Source organism: Callithrix jacchus, chromosome 10 (assembly GCF_049354715.1).
Source record: "Callithrix jacchus isolate 240 chromosome 10, calJac240_pri, whole genome shotgun sequence".
Lineage (NCBI taxonomy): Eukaryota > Metazoa > Chordata > Mammalia > Primates > Cebidae > Callithrix > Callithrix jacchus.
This window is the reverse complement of record NC_133511.1, coordinates 98,765,570-98,782,018: the sequence shown is the minus strand read 5'-3', so window position 1 is coordinate 98,782,018 and position 16,449 is coordinate 98,765,570. Positions and strand designations below refer to the sequence as shown.

The window sequence follows — 16,449 nt, the reverse complement described above, 5'->3', positions numbered from 1 at the left end:
TAAACCATGCAATGGCTTCCCATTGCTCTGAAAATAAAGGCCACACAGTCTGTCTCCTGGGTGATTTTGGTTCTGCTACCTCTCCTTCCTCATTTACCACTCACTCTCCCCTCCACTCCTGCCCACCATCCACATGACCTCCTCTGTGGTTCAGGAAAGAATCACAGTCCTTCCCAACATAGAGGATAGTCCCCACTTCTCCATTTGCCCCAATCCCTACCTGGCTATCTCCTATTCCTCCTTCTATAATAGATGTTGCTTCAAATGTCACTTCCTCAGGAAAGCCTTCCCTAACCCTTGGCTTCCCCTCTGTTAGCTATCATTATTCATGGTAGTGGCTGACTAATGTCATAAATACATATGTGGTTACCAATGAAAATAAGTATATAAAGGGGGAACCCAGTGCCTGCCACCCACAGGTGCCTAATAAGTACTATCTGAATTAAAACATATAAGGAAACTCAATTTGGAAACAACAGACACCATTATTTCATACTGCATGGTGTATCACAACTGCAGGGACACTAACTGTCTTGGAGTGATCTTTATTATACATGGGGGCTAGACAGTCACTTTTATCTTTTGCTGCAGAACAAAGAAAACTGGAAATTTGGTTGTTTTTTTTTAACTGCATTATATAAAACTAAACTATAGTGAAAAACAAACTCAAATCATGGTTGCTTAGACTGGGTGAGGCAAGTGAGAAGAGATGGAAACATCTCCACAAGGGTAAAAGAAAACTTATTGGGGTGGTCCCGTGCTTTAACTTGACAAGGATTTGAGTTACACGTGTGTATATTTTTCAAAACTCAGGAATATGTACTTAAGAGTTTTGTATTTCATTGGATGTAAAATTTACCTCAAAAAAGAGTCATAAACAAATACTGAAACCTAATCAATAATATGCATGCTAAAGTATTTAAGGGTGCTAAAGTATTTAGGGGTGACAAGTACCAACGTCTGCAACTTACTCTGAATACATCAAAAATAAGATGAATTGATGGATGGATAGTGAGACAGACAGATAGATGTATGATAAAGCAAAATGTTAATTGCACCGTCTAGGTGGTACATTTAGGGGTGTTCACTATATAGTTCTTTCTACTTTTCTGTGTGTTTGAAAATTTCATAAAACGTTGGGTGGGCAGGGAAGGATGTACTGTGTAACTGACAATACATTTACATTGTAATCAGATCTTGTTTCAAATCCCAGCTCCACCACCTACAAGCAATGTGCCTCAGGCAAGTTGGTTTTTACATGGCCTCTCAATCTCAACTTCCTCCAAGCAAAATGGGCAAGAACTACCTGACAGTGTTGTCATGGGGACTCGATAAGGTTAAACCCTTGACCCAGTGACTAACACAATAATAGCTCTCTCATAAATGTTAGTCTTAGTCTTCTTATTCAGAAGTCAACATGTTCACAAACTAGGACAAATCTTCAATAAAATGTGAAAGAAGAATCTTGTAAAATTTTTTTCTCTTGCTACACCCCAAGGGAAATTAAAAGAATAAATTAATTGTACTATTTTTATAGGTAAAGACACTGACCTTCTATCAGTAGGACACGGGGAGTTCCATGTCTAAGGAGGGTGAGAGACCAACACTGTTGATACTTCCTCCCTGCATTTCCCAGTGGCCAACACGACCCGTTTTGAGAGCTGGCCAAGGTTAGCAACATCCTCACATTGGGAGGAAAGATGGGAAACGTAGGCAGAATCTTAAATAGCATGCTATAGGCAAGACTGCTGGTCTCCTTCCCAGATGTGCAAATGAAGAGCCAATCAGACAGGCCTTGAGATCTGCTAAGGCATCAGACATGCCGTCAGAAGTGGTAGTCATATGACTGTCTTGGCTTTTAGCATAATTACATGAACTGAGAGAGATGGCCTTATGATCATAAACAAAAGCCTCCGAATTGAGACTAATACTGTGCATCCAACTGAAAGATGGCGGCTAGGCTACCACGTGGACTTTGCATTGCTAGGTTTGAAGGTGAAGGAAAGGAGGCTGTTCATGATGACAACAAAGGAGGAGGAGCTGCTGACATCTGGAAGCAAGGAAAAATTCTATCTTTCCGTGCCAGGAAACCCAACCAATGCTCATTCAAGAATATTAGGCCTGACATCTTAAAATCAGTAAAAGGGTTAATTATATGTCACCAGTGAGACACCAGAATCAAAGGAAATTGCAATTTTTTAGAAGGCACCACTGTGTGCCTACTAGGTTGAACAGTTGGGACTATACACAGTGTTTGACGCTGCCTTAGACTGCACACAGCAAATCTGACTCCCACCCTCTCTCCCTTGAAATCTGATTCCCTTTTACATAATTATAAGCCCACCTAGTTGTTTGTCCCATTAAGCCTAGTTTTCAAACTCCTTGGAGACATGATGCACTCACTGTGGAAGCTTCCCTGCCTCTAGCGCATATATGGATAGGAGTACTGGTGTGCCAGGACCAGGTCATATCAGAGCTGAGCCAGTTGAGCACTGCTTCCCAACTCCATCATCATGCTGGTAGCTTGAAATCAGCCACGGCGGGAATATTTATACCAGGAAAATTGACCAACACTATCAAGCAGGCCACCTGTCATTGTTATCTTTCATAGAACAAGCTTACCAACATGTGAAGTTGTCTTTTAGGGCTACGAAGGAGGAGACAAATGTTCAGAAGTTTGCCCTGCAAACTGACCTTATTCAAAACAGACCTCTACCAAGACCATGGTTAAAGGGGGATCAAGTTAAGATGACATTTTTATACCATGTGCCCCTTCTCCTCTGGCCTCTGCTGAACGGATGAGGGGTAGATTCCCAGATTCCCTAACTTCATTGGGTTGGCCAGACTGCAGCAGCTTGATTCTTCCTCTTGACTGTGGGCATTTACACTGAAGAGCCCTGCCCACTCCAGCTGCAGTGAGCATCACTAAACCGATGCAACATTTAGTGTCGGGAGAACCAAGCAGTTATGGGTAAGCAGAAAGAGCCAGTCTGCAGGAAGGAGCAGAAGGATGAACCAGGCCATAGGAAGAAGAGGCACTGGGCCCAGCAGATGCACCTTAGCCTGTTAATGTCCTGGAAGGCAATATCATGAAGCAGAGGGCGGGCTCTGGAATCAAACTGCCTGGGTTCCCATCTCTACTCTGATGGTTCACTAGTAGACACTGAACAAGTAACTGTTAAGTTATTCTTTGCCTCAGTTCCCTCTTCTGAAACATGGGGATAACAGCAGAACCTACTTCATAGGGTCGGTATGAGAATCAAATGAGCTGATACAAACAGTAAATGTTTAAAAGTATTAGTTATTATTTCTATCAATTAATTATTGCATCCACATGGCCTGGTTATATTTCATTCCTATTACAAATATGTCACCTGGGATTCCCCCATGGCCTGAGGCCCCATACTTGGGCTAGTTTCAGTTGTGTAGTTAGGTGATCTGAGCCCTGAATCATAGAATAATTCACGAATCCCTGGATTCGTGACCTTTAGGAATCACTTCCTCAGCCCTCTCTTAGGAGTAGTGTGAGATTCAAATAGGAAAAGAAACTGAAAGCTTCAACAACCGTGAACTGTTGTCCCAAACTCTGGGGACTGTTATCCCTGCAGGGAAAAGTAAAGATATTACATTGGCCACAAGAATGGAAGACACTTGTTTAAAATGTGTTTATTGCTGGACTAGAAACTAGAGAAATATTCTGCACCCTACTGGAAAAAAGGTTCAGTTTCTGTAGGGTTCACCAGCTTAATTCATATGTTCATCTCCAGCATTAATAAGATAATAATAGAAAACTGCCAAAGACAGTTCTGGGATGCTGATTTTTTAATACACTTTCGCCCAGCTTAATTATATCCAAAATAATGCCTGAAGACTGATCCTCCCGTTCTTTTCAAAACCAAGACTTCTTCATTGCTAATGAAGGATAAGATCTGGAGATATTTTTATTCATCCCTTTTCAACAAGAACTTATAAGCCACACTGTGAATTTCAACACATTTTCTTCTCACACTTACCATTTTTCTTCAGCCTTCCTGGGTTTGCTGTTGACATCTGATAAATAAAAAGGCGAGTAACAGGACAGGAGCATTCATTATTAGGGACAGAGGTAGGCAGACAGGTCTGAGAGTCCCAGTTTCATTCTAGATACTTCATGCCATATTTCACGCGGTAAGACTGAAGGTAGAGGTATTCTAGGCTTTCCCATTTACTGGAACTGCATAAATACCAAAGCCATTTTGTGCATCTGACGTCAGGAGATTTTATTTCCGGCTAAGAATAGATTTAACATATAAATCTCAATCTAAATCGAATTCACCTCTCGTGGTTAGGACACTTGGGCAAAGCCACGCCTGAGTGAATAGGAGGCAGGTGCAGCAGCAACCTTGGCCTATGCCTGAGGCGGCTACTTGGCCCTATTTATATCTACAGGATTGGTTAAAACACAAGTTTGTCCCCATTCTACATGGTGTTTAAAAAGGCCCATGATTTCTCTTAAATGTCTGTGGAAGCATCACCTAGGGAAGAAAGCCAAGGAGTAAAGGAAAATGGGCAGAACCGTCTAAGGAGGTATTTTAACTCTAGGTATGAATCTGAACTGTGCTGTTAAAGCTATTCTCTTTTATAATAAAAGGCCTTTCCCTGTTTCTAACAGACGTTCAAGTTCTCTCATGACACAATTTCGTTAGCATGGAAAGAGGGACATAATATAGTGTTAAGGGAAAAAAGCAAGTTGCAACATATTATACCCTTTATATCAGAAAAATAAATAAATAAATAAGTGAGGTGGCTGGGTGTGGTGGCTCATGCCTGTAATCCCAGCACTTTGGGAGGCTGAGGTGGGCAGATCACCTGAGGTCAGGAGTTCAAGACCAGCCTGACCAACATGGAGAAACCCCCTCTCTACTAAAAATACAAAATTAGCCAGGTGTGGTGGTACATGCCTGTAATCGCAGCTACTCAGGAGGCTGAGGCAGAAGAATCGCTGGAACCCAGGAGGCAGAGGTTGCAGTGAGCCGAGATCGCACCATTGTACTCCAGCCTGGGCAACAAGAGCAAAACTCCATCTCAAAAAAAAAAAAAAGTAAAACTACATCTATGGATATAAATATTTGTATGAAGAGGTCTGGAAGGATCCATCATACTTGCTTAACAGCACAACTCTAGGGAATAGCAAGGTGATACGGTTTGGTTGTGTTTCCACCCAAATCACACCTTGAATTGTAGTTCCCATAATCCCTATGTATCGTGGAAGGCACTCAGTGGGAAGTAATTAAATCATGGGGACAGTTACCCCCATGCTAGTCTTGTGATAGTGAGTTCTCACAAGATCTGATGGTTTTATAAGGAATCTCCCCACCTCACTCGGCACTTCTCTTTCCTGCCATCATGTGAAGAAGGATGTGTTTGCTTCCCGTTCCATTATAACTGTAACTTTCCTGAGGCCCCCCAAGCCATGCGGAACTAACTAAACTTCTTTCCTTTATAAATTACTCAGTCTTGGTCAGTCCTTTATATTAGTGTGAGAGTGGACTAATACACAAGGCCAAGAGGGCCTTTTGCAATTTACTATACCTACTTCAGTACTGCTTGAATTTAATAAAGTATATATTACTTTCATAATTGTTCTAAAGCCAATGAAGATTGAAGATAGGCCTATATTTATCTGCGCCTCACATTGGAACTATGACAGCAAGCTGTGGGAAAACTCTTCCCTTTTCAGAATGAAAATCCTTGGCTGGGCTTGGCTGCTAATGCAGGAAGAAGCAGGAAATGCAGATGGTGGAACCCCACCAAAACATCTGCTTATGGCTCATGAAGACACAGACAGGGGATGGGGGAAGAAGGGAAGATCTTGAGGCTCTTATCCATAGATGAGAAAAGAAAAGCCCTGAAAAGTGAAATGATTTGAAAAATAACAGCGGGGGTGACCTCAGTCTCCCGAATGCATCCAATGCAATTTTCCCTTACTCAGGCTGTTTTCCTAGACCTTAAACCAAAGTAGTGTCTGCTGATAGCTCTGAGAAGGAGAAAATGGGCCAGGCATGGTAGTTCACATCTGTAATTCCACCACTTCAGGAGGCCAAGGCAGGCGGATCACCTGAGGTCAGGAGTTCAGGATCAGCCTGGCCAACATGGTGAAACCCCATCTCTACTAAAAATACAAAAATTAGCCAGGGATGGTGGTGCATGCCTGTAGTCCCAGCTACTTGGGAGGCTGAGGCAGGAGAATCACTTAAACCTAGGAGGTGGAGGTTGCAGTGAGCCAAAGTTGTGCCACTGCACTCCAGCTTGGGCAACAGAGCAAGACTCCATCTCAAAATAAAACAAAACAAAAAAAAGAGAATGAGAAAATGAACTAGAGGTAACTGATAGTTTTTATTTTACTAAAGAAATTCTTGCGAGATCTTCAATATTATCTGTAAGCCCATGGGCCTTAAAGGAGAAATAGTTCTACACAATCACATCTATAAACCAGAAGTGGAAATACTTCCCTATTACTTTATTTTATTTATTTTTTATTTTTGAGTCAGAGTCTCGCTCTGTCACCCAGGCTGGAATGCAGTGGTGCAATTCTGGCTCACTGCAACCTCTGCCTCCTGGGTTCAAACGATTCTCAAGCTTCGGCCTCCCAAGTAGCTGGGACTATAGGCGTGTACCACCATACCTGGCTAATTTTTATAATTTTAGTAGAGAAGGGGTTTCATCATGTTGACCAGGCTGGTCTCAAACTCCTGACCTCAGGTGATCTGCCTGTCTTGGCCTCCCAAAGTGCTGAGATTACAGACATCAGCCACTGCACCCAGCCAGGAATTTCTTTAGTTTGTAAAAGGTTTTTTCACAAACTAAAGAAAACCCCTATGATCATCTCAATAGACACAGAAAAAGCATTTGCCAAAATTGATAACCATTCATGCTAAAAATCCACAGCAAACTTGCTAGAGAAGGGAACTTTCTCATCCTGATAAAGGGCCTCTATGAAACAAAATCAAAACTATAGCTAACATCATACTAATAGAGAAAGACTGATATTTTCCTCCAATGCCAGCATCAAGGCAAGGATGTCCACTATCCCTATTTCTATTCAGCAAAGTACTACAAGTTCTAGCCAGTGCAATAAGGCAAGAAAAAATAAATAAAAGGCTTACAGATTTGAAAGAAAGAGAAGTGTCTTTATTCACAGATAACATGATTTTCTATTTAGAAAAATTCCAAAGATTCTATAACAAGCTACTAGAATTAAAATGAGTTTAGAAGGGGTCACATGATATAAGGATTTTTAAAAAAATATGATTTTTAAAATCATATTTCTATATACTAACAAAGAAAATTTTATATTGCTATTTGCCAAAGCACTGAAAAACATGAAAAACGTAGTATGTACAAATTTGTATGTTGAAAACTATAAAACATTAATGAGAGAAAACAAAGAATACCTAAGTAAATAGAGAGGGAAATAGTCATGATTTTTTTAAAAATCAATACTGTTAAGATAGTGATCTCTAATTGTTCTAGATTCAAAGAAATCTCAATAAAAAATCTAGCACGTTTTTTAAATAGAAATTGACAAGAAGATACTAAAATCTGTATAGAAAGCATAAGACCCAGAATAGCCAAAAAGATTTTTTAAAAGAATAAAGAATACTCACACTATCTGATTTCAAGACTTACTACAGAACTAAAGCAGTGGAACTCAATCAGAGCCAATTTTACTCCCCAGGGGGACATGTAACAATGTCTGGAAACATTTTTGGTTGTCATGACTGAGAATGAGGGGGGTTACTGACATCTACCAGGCAGTCAGAAATACTGCTAAACTTCTAATGCACAGGACAGGCATCCACAACAAAGAACCGTTGAGTCCAAATGTTAATAATGCTGACGTTAAGAAACTCTGAACTAGAGAAATCAAGACAGTGCTGCATTGGCATAGAGAAAGAAGTACAGATCAGTAGAACAGGCTGGAATCCAGAAACAAACCCAGTCATACATGGTGCCAAGGTAAGTCAACAGAGCAAGGATAGTCTTTTCCATAAATGGTGATAGAACAATCAAATATCCACATTTTAAAAAATAACCTTGACTCTTACTTTCCACCATACACAAACATTAACATGAAATGGATCACAGACCTAAAAGTAAAAGTAAGAACTCAAAACTTCTAGAAGAAATCATAGATATTTGTGACCTTGGCACACATTAGGCAATTTCTGTGCTAGGACACAAAAAGCACCAATCCTAAATTGTAAAGTTGATAGAGTTAATCTAAACATAAAACTTCTCTCCTTTAAAAAAATGTAAATAAAAGGAAAAGACAAGCCACAGACCGGGAGAACATATTTGCAAAATGCCTATCTGATTAAAAAAAAAAAAATTGTATCCAGACTATACAAAGAAAGCTCAAAACTCAGTAAAAAGAAAGCAATCTAACTTTTTTAAATGGGCAAAATAACTTGACACTTCAAAGCAGAGATATAGATGGCAAGTAAGAACATGAAAAGATACATAATAATAAAATTATTAGTAATTAGAGAAACGTAAACTAAAACTGGAATGAGATACACTAAACAACTATTAGAATGGCTGACGTTTAAATTAAAAGGGAAAAAAAGCTGACGATACCAAGTGCCAGTGAGGATACAGAGGAACAACCAGAACTCTCATACATTGCTAATGGGAATGCAAAACTGTACAGCTACTTTGAAAAAGAGTTTGGCAGTTTCTCACAAGGCGAAACACGTCCCTAACACACGACCCAGCAATCCCATTCCTAGGCATTTACCCAAAAGGAATGAAAACTGCCTGCAGAAAGACTTTCATGCCATAAACTGGAAACAACCCAGATGTCCATCAACTGCTGAATGAATATGCAAACTGTGGTGCAATGGAATACTATTCTGCAATAAAAAGAATGGAATTAGTGATCTATGCAATGACATGGATTATTTTCAAGAGCATTATGCTAACTGAAAGAAGCCAGACACAAAATGTTATATACAGTACAATTCCATTTCTATGACCCCTCTGGGAAAGGCAAAACTACAGGGATGGAAAATTAATTGGTGGTTTTCAGGGACTGGGTGTGTCAGAGGAATGGATTAACTGCAAGGGGCAGGAGGGAACTTTTTGGGGTGACAGAAATGTTCTCTATCTGGATTGTGGTGGTGGACGCATGATTGCACACTTTTGTCAAAACTCATAATGCAGTACAGCTACAAAGGATGAATATCTCTGTATGTAAATTACACCTTAATAAACATGACTTTCAAAAAAGAAGAAAAAGCTGGTAGCTGATGAGCGTGTTCTCTTTGTACTGCATGACATTTTTGAAATCTGAATTAATTGGCGATATTTAAAAACAAAAAGATTCTAAATAAAGACTTGGCCTTTGTTGAGAAGTCAGAACTGCGGCACCCTGAGCCTCAGTCCCATGCAGGCTGCCACTCAGCAGTGGCTGCATCTTTGGGCAACGCAGGCACTTGCTGTCCTGCCACATCCCCCAACCTGACCCAATACATGGACGTACTTTACCCACCTGTCATTGCATCTGCCCAGGTAAGAGTTTCTTGTCCCGGACTACAGGCTGCCTGAAGGCAGGGTCCAGGCCTGACCTGTTCTCACTATACCCCCAGCATCTAGTGAAGGGCATGGCACACACTGGGTGCTTGAGAAACACTGCTGCATCGATATGACTCAGCTGCCACCTTCCCACCAGCTCCTAAAACTGATATTTACAACACCCAGATTGCTAACTGCTCCTTTGGTCCTGAAGTCCCCAGAGAGAATCACCATCCATGGCAGGCATCCCATGATCCAGAATAATGTGTCCCTCTGTGTGTTTAGAAATCCCCTCTAATATGTTGTCAAGCAACGAAAATGTTTTAAGGTCATTCCAACTATTCATTTTTGTCTGGAGAAGAGTGGAGTTTTTGTTTGTCTAAAAAAGAAAAAAGAAAGAAAACCACAATACGGGCTTGAAGGTTAATGAAAATGAAAAGGGAAGTGTGCACATTCATCTGAATATTCTCAGATCACATTCCAGTAATTTGAGACTTGAGCTAAGTAAGCTTCTGAGAGATTCTCTGGTTGTCATCAGAATTTCAGGATCTTGAAGTTTCCATGGTGGTGGTCAGTTTGATGGAAGGCTGTGGGTCAGCAAGGGAATATCTAACTTCTGGTTTGTGCCAGTATTAAAAGTACAGTAATACTGTACATTCCAACTAAAGTACCAAGTCATCACCATGGCCAGCAAGTCCTATAGGATCCAGCCCCATCTCTCTCTTCAACAGCATTCTCACTACTCTCCCTTAGCTCAATCAATTCTACACTGGTATTTCTGCTGTTGCTCAAATAACCCAAGTGTAATCTCGGCTCAAGGTAAAGGCCTTGAGTTTTTTCCCACAGCCTGGAATATTCTCTCCCCAGTACAGTAACACTGTACTTTTCCAAGGACAAGTGACACTACTTTTAATATTTAATACAATTTCTTCTCTTCCTACCTCCTTATTTTCTCTACCTCTTGCTTGTCCCCCTTCTCCCCGAACCCCCAAATGCTGTAGTATCCCAGCCCCTTGGAGCCCTTCAGCCCCCCAAGGAGGGCTTGAGGAAGCCCCAGGGCAGGAAGAGGGTGCCAGGGACTTCTCCCTACAGCGCCCTTTGCTCTGGCCCCAAGATCATCTTCTTTACTTTGTGGTGGTGGGAAGAATGAGATGGGAAGCAAGATTTGTGACATCTTGTAAGAATCTTTGAAGTACTTGTCATATTGAGAGTAAAAATTCAAAATATATTTTATTGGGCCATCTACATTTGGGGGGAGAAACACCAAACCAATCACTCTGGTCCTATGTCTTTCATGTTTAAAAATGAGAAAGTGTGAACATATATAATTACATCCCTTTTTATTTTGAGATGGAGTTTCGGTCTTGTTACCCAGACTGGAGTGCAATGGCGCGATCTCGGCTCACCGCAACCTCTGCCTCCTGGGTTCAGGCAATTCTCCTGCCTCAGTCTCCTGAGTAGCTGGGATTACAGGCACGTGCCATCGTGCCCAGCTAATTTTTTGTATATTTAGTAGAGATGGGGTTTCACCATGTTGACCAGGATGGTCTCAATCTCTTGACCTTGTGATCTACCCGCCTCAGTCTCCCAAAGTGCTGGGATTACAGGCTTGAGCCACGGCGCCCGGCCAATTACATCTCATTTTAACCCTCCCTTGCCCCACCTCCCCCGTGACTCTGCCTTTCTCTAGAGAAAAGACTTTGGAAGAATTGTCTTACGTGCTGCCTCCAAAGCGTGTTTTTCCTTTCTCTCTTGAACCCTCTACAGTTAGACTTTTATCCCCATCACTCTCAGAGCCACTGACAACCTTCACATCCCCAAACCTAACATGCATTGCTGGTGCCATCTAACTCCACTCTTAGCAGCATCTGTCCAAGCTGATCACGCCCTCCTCCTTGATTGCTTTCTTCTCTTGGCTCCCAGGACACCTATATGCTTTCTTCTCTTTCTACTGCCTTATTGTTTTTTTCTCCATCTCTTGCTGGTCCCCTTCTCCCTGAACCCCTGAACACTGTTGTAATCCCAGGCGCATCGCTCAGATCTCCCTCCCTCTTCTCCATATTCACTCTCTAGGTTTCTTATTCACTTCATTCTGATGGCTCCCAAATTTATACCTTAGGACCTGTTATCACCCTAGAATTCCAGACTACTTTGTTCCACTGGCAACCTGACAACTCCACTTGATTAAACATTTCAAGCTTTACATACCCCAAATGAACTCTTTATTTCTTACCCCAAACCTGAACTGTCTGCAACCTTTCCCGCTCAATTAATGGCAACTTCATCTTTTGAGGTGCTTGAGTCAAGGACCTTGGAGGCCTATCAATTCCTCTCTTTCTCTCCCACCCTTTTAATCCACCAGATAATTCTGGTAGCTCTATCTGCAAAACATATTCAAAATATAACCACTTCTCACCACTTCTGCTACCACCCTGTCTAAGCCATCTTCATCTGCAGATTGATTTCAGCAACAGCTTCCTTCCCGATGTCTGGCTTCCATACTTGACCTTACAGACTTTTCTCCCCACAACAGCCAGGGGGATTCTTTTAAAGCTGAAGTTGGATTATGTCACCTCTTATTTGGATGCTCCAATGGCTGACTATCTCATTCCAACTAAAGTACCAAGTCATCACCATGGCCAGTAAGTCCTATAGGATCCAGCGCCATCTCTCTGTTCAACAGCATTCTCACTACTTAGCTCAATCAATTCTACACTGGTATTTCTGCTGTTCCTCAAATAACCCAAGTGCAATCTCGACTCAAGGCCTTTGCTTTGAGCTCTTTCCCACAGCCTGGAATATTCTCTCCCAGATTTCCACTGTTAGGTCTACTCAATGTCATCTCCTCCTCCCCTCACCGCTCCATCTAGACAAGTATATGTGTGAAGGGGCCATCCCCTGCCCTGATTTATTTTTCCTCATTGAACTTACCATTACCCAACCTACAGGTATTTGCTTATTGTCACTTCTTTCTCCAAATAGGGACCGTGAATTTGCATCGTCAGCATTACTCAAGTGCTTGTTAACGACGCAGACTCTCAGGCCTTATTTCAGACCTACCGAACCAGAATCCACATTTCAACAAGATTTTCAAATGACTGGTAAGCACAGTCAAGTTTGGACGGCACGGGGCTTAATAATCCAAGGTAACAGTAATGAACAAAAACAAGCCCCGTTCTCTCTAATCCCGGTGAGAACGGGGCTTGTTTTTGAATGAATGAATGAATGAATGAACGAATGACCTTGAACCTGTTCTAAACTCCACTGAAAGTTGAAGATGGGTACAAGGAGGTTGGGGAAGCACAAGGAGGACGTCCCAGGTCAAAACTATCTCCCCCCACACTGTGTTTTAAATTAGAAATTCTTTGGTATCAATTCAACAAGAAGAGCTAAGTATCCTAAATACATATGCACCCAATGCAGGGGCACCCAGATTCATCAAATTCTTAGAGACCTACAAAGTTCTTTGAGACCTACAAAGAGACTTAGCCTCACACACAATAATAGTGGGACACTTTAACACCCCACTGACGATATTAGATAGATCATCAAGACAGAAAATTAACAGAAGTATTCAGGACCTGAACTCAGCTCTGGATCAAGCAGACCTGATAGATATTCACAGAACTCTCCACCCCAAAACAACAGAATATACATGCTTCTCATCACCATACAGCACTGGCGCTAAAATTGATAGTGTAATCAGAAGAAATTATTTTGTATCAGCAAAACCTTCTCTTGAAATGCAAATATATTCCCTTAATAAAGCACATTCACAACTTACTGTGAATTATTTAAATGAGATAGTATTCTAACATCTAACAGAATCAGCCAAATGGGGGGAACAGGAGTATAGAGACTGAAAATTTAATAAATTCCTATTCTGTGCTGGGTATTGTAACAGGAAAAAGGCAAATGAAGGTAAATCAGGAACTAAGAAGTTGGAGGGAGAAGCACGCAGCCCCTTAGAGCCCTTCAGCCGGCGGAGGACAGCCTGGGGAAGCCCCAGCATGGGGAGAGGATGCTGGGGACTCCTCCCTACAGTGCTCTGTGCTCTGACCACAAATAACCCTTTACCTTTCCTCTGCCAGAAATGCCACCATCAACACTGCCAACCCCTACTCTTCCTTCAAGGCCCCCACTCCCCCAGAATTCACTGTTCCCTCTTGAGTTCTGATCACGTGGTACAGAGTGCAAGGGCCTTGACTACCCTCTTCTTGAGGGGCTTCTACAAACTGCCTTGTCCTTATTCACCTCCGTATCCCCTGCCCCTGCACAGCACCTAAACAGGGTCAACATTCCATCTACTGCTGCCATTTTAAAAGAGCAGGTAGCATTTATTGAGCCTTTACTGTATACCAAGCACTATTTTTAACACTTTAGGTGCATTAACCATGTAATCCTCACAAGAACCCAATGAGATTGGAACTATGACTGTCCCCATTTTCCAGATGGGAGAACCAAGACCCAGTCACAATGAGTAGCTGCCCATGGATGAGCACTATTCCTGTACATGACAGGCACATAGTACATGCTTACTGACATGAACCGAATGGAAGCTCAGTAATTTAAAAGACAGTGAAGTCAAATTTGAGCTCTACCATTTTGCCTGGAGCCTGGATGGCCAAAGAGAATAGAGGGTGTCAGCACTCACTGCTACAAAGAAACTTCTTTCCCACACCAACCTCCCGCATCCAAAACAGAACTTACTGGCTGGGAACAAGACGGAAGACGGGGATGAAAGTTAGGAGTCTGAGGGAGGGCAATGAAGATGACAACAGCCTTTTCTTTATATGGAAAAGAAAAGAAACTCTGATTCCTTTAGAATGTTCAAGCAAAAGAGGTTCGGGTGGGGTGGGTGGAAGTGGGCTGGGAACACACCGCAGGGTCTCCAGGACGGGAAGGTGCTGAACAACTGCTGCAGAAGTTCCCAGAAACAAATCTGTTTGCCCATTTTTCAACCAAGGCAAATGTCTGGCTTCGCCTTGCTTAAGCAACAAGAAAGAGCAGCCATGTAAATGACAGGTCTGTAGCAAGCCAGCACTTTAAGATCTCAGATAGCTCGGGGTCAGAGGCATTCTGCAGTGAGCGGCAGCACCACACCACAGCAAGTCCTCAGAAAAAGTGCCAAACTAGGTTGTTTGCCAAAGTCAAAGGTCCCCAGAAAGCGTCTTTCATTCTCCCGGCTCCCTCCTGACACCGCTTCTTCCCACAAAGCCTTTGGGATGCCCTGCATTAGGCCCAGGTCTCAACTACCCTGGGGTGAAAACTGCCTCAAGTGGAAATCAGAGAACAAAATGAGAGCAGGTAGGAGGTAAGAGTTACACACAGGGAACCCAGTATTTAACTCTTCCATTGAGAGAGACACAAGCCATGAAATTGAATCAGCAGCAAATCCACAGAAAACCATGGAGGCCAGAGGTAGAGGGTGGATCCACAGGTGGGCTGGACCATGGGAAGCTGGTCATAAGGGTGACAGCAGAAAGGGCATCCAAAAAGCATAGAGGAAGCAATGAGTCACTCCAGTGAGTTGGGGAAAAACAGAGAGTCACTCCAGTGAGTTGGAGAAAAACAGAGAGGACTTTGGGGAGCAACATCAACTTTAACAATTTTTAGCCTCATGTAATCAAAGCATCTTTCCCAGTCCTGTATCTCCACGACCACCACATTGAAAGAAAGAGGACACCAGGGCTAAACCCAAACAATGTAGGTCCCCTAAGTCAGGCTCTGGCAGTCTGAAAGAGGAGCCAAGGAAAGTCAGGGAGGTTCAGAATACCCAAGGTAGGAAGGTCAGAAGGGAGATCAGAAATTCAAAACTGGTCCGAGGAAATCGCCCAACATCAGGCTGAACAGGAACACATGAAAGCCAATTTCACATGTTACAGATGGCTGAACAAATGAGCATCATCCCAAAGTAAATATCTCATAAGCAGTTCACAAGAACTACCAAGGACTTGATATCCTTTCATCAAAAACAGGATGTATGCTTCTGAGCCAATGAATACCAAGGTATTTACGTGGGTCCTTCTCAGGACTTACCTTTTAACAATTATGCCAAATACACATCACTAAAAACTAATACAGGCATAAAAATCGGGGGCTAAAAATTGTCAGAGGTTGTTCTCAAGTCTGAGGCACACATCCAAAGATTCCTGAACTTTGTAACCACTATCATCACAATAGAAAATTCTTTGACGGTGTGCAAAGCACAAGCACAAGCACCTCCTGTCAGTGACCCTTTACGTGAATCGAAGATTGAAAATGGGCTCTGAATTAAGCTGCTGAAGATCAGAAATATTTTTAACCTGAAATTCTTTTATCTAAAACAATGTCAGCCCCTTACAATTAGAAATTTTAATCTAATTTGGGGGAGGGGGTACTCCGGGAAAGAAGAGGTCATTAGTCCTGGCTGAAAAACACAAAACTACAGGAACACATTATCTGAAGTGAGAGCTATATTCCTGGATAAGTCAAATGTATCAAGAGGTCAGAATTTCATCACAACAAACACAAAAGCCTGCCCTTTCCAAGTGCAGCAGTAATCATTTTTATTTCCAAGACAATTGCTGACTGCACAGTGTAAGTTTTGAATTAGCAAAATAATCCACCCCCATGTAAAATACTTACAACAGATTTCTCAAAATTGTCCAAGGAATTACAGAAATCTATTTTCTGGGGATTGCTGGAAGTCGAAAAGCCAAGCATGACTATTTTTAACTAACCTGCAAACAGTGGATTATATACTTGATGAGCGCCTGCATCCCTTTGCAAGGTGAAAGCAATTATTAGAAACACCTCTTTCCCAAAAGAAAAGGGTTCCCCTATCAACACAGGGGAAACTGTTGATATTTGGGAAGCCGACAGGCGGATTGCCTAAAACTCTCTGACCATTTC

The 16,449-nt window shown here is 42.0% G+C and overlaps 1 protein-coding gene across 6 annotated transcripts in view; it reads right to left on the bottom strand.

Moving 5' to 3' along the window:
* The window catches only part of KIAA1549L (KIAA1549 like), a 293,593-nt gene that overhangs the window by 275,959 nt on the left and 1,185 nt on the right, over positions 1 to 16,449 (bottom strand). The gene's annotated exons all lie outside the window — the stretch shown is intronic.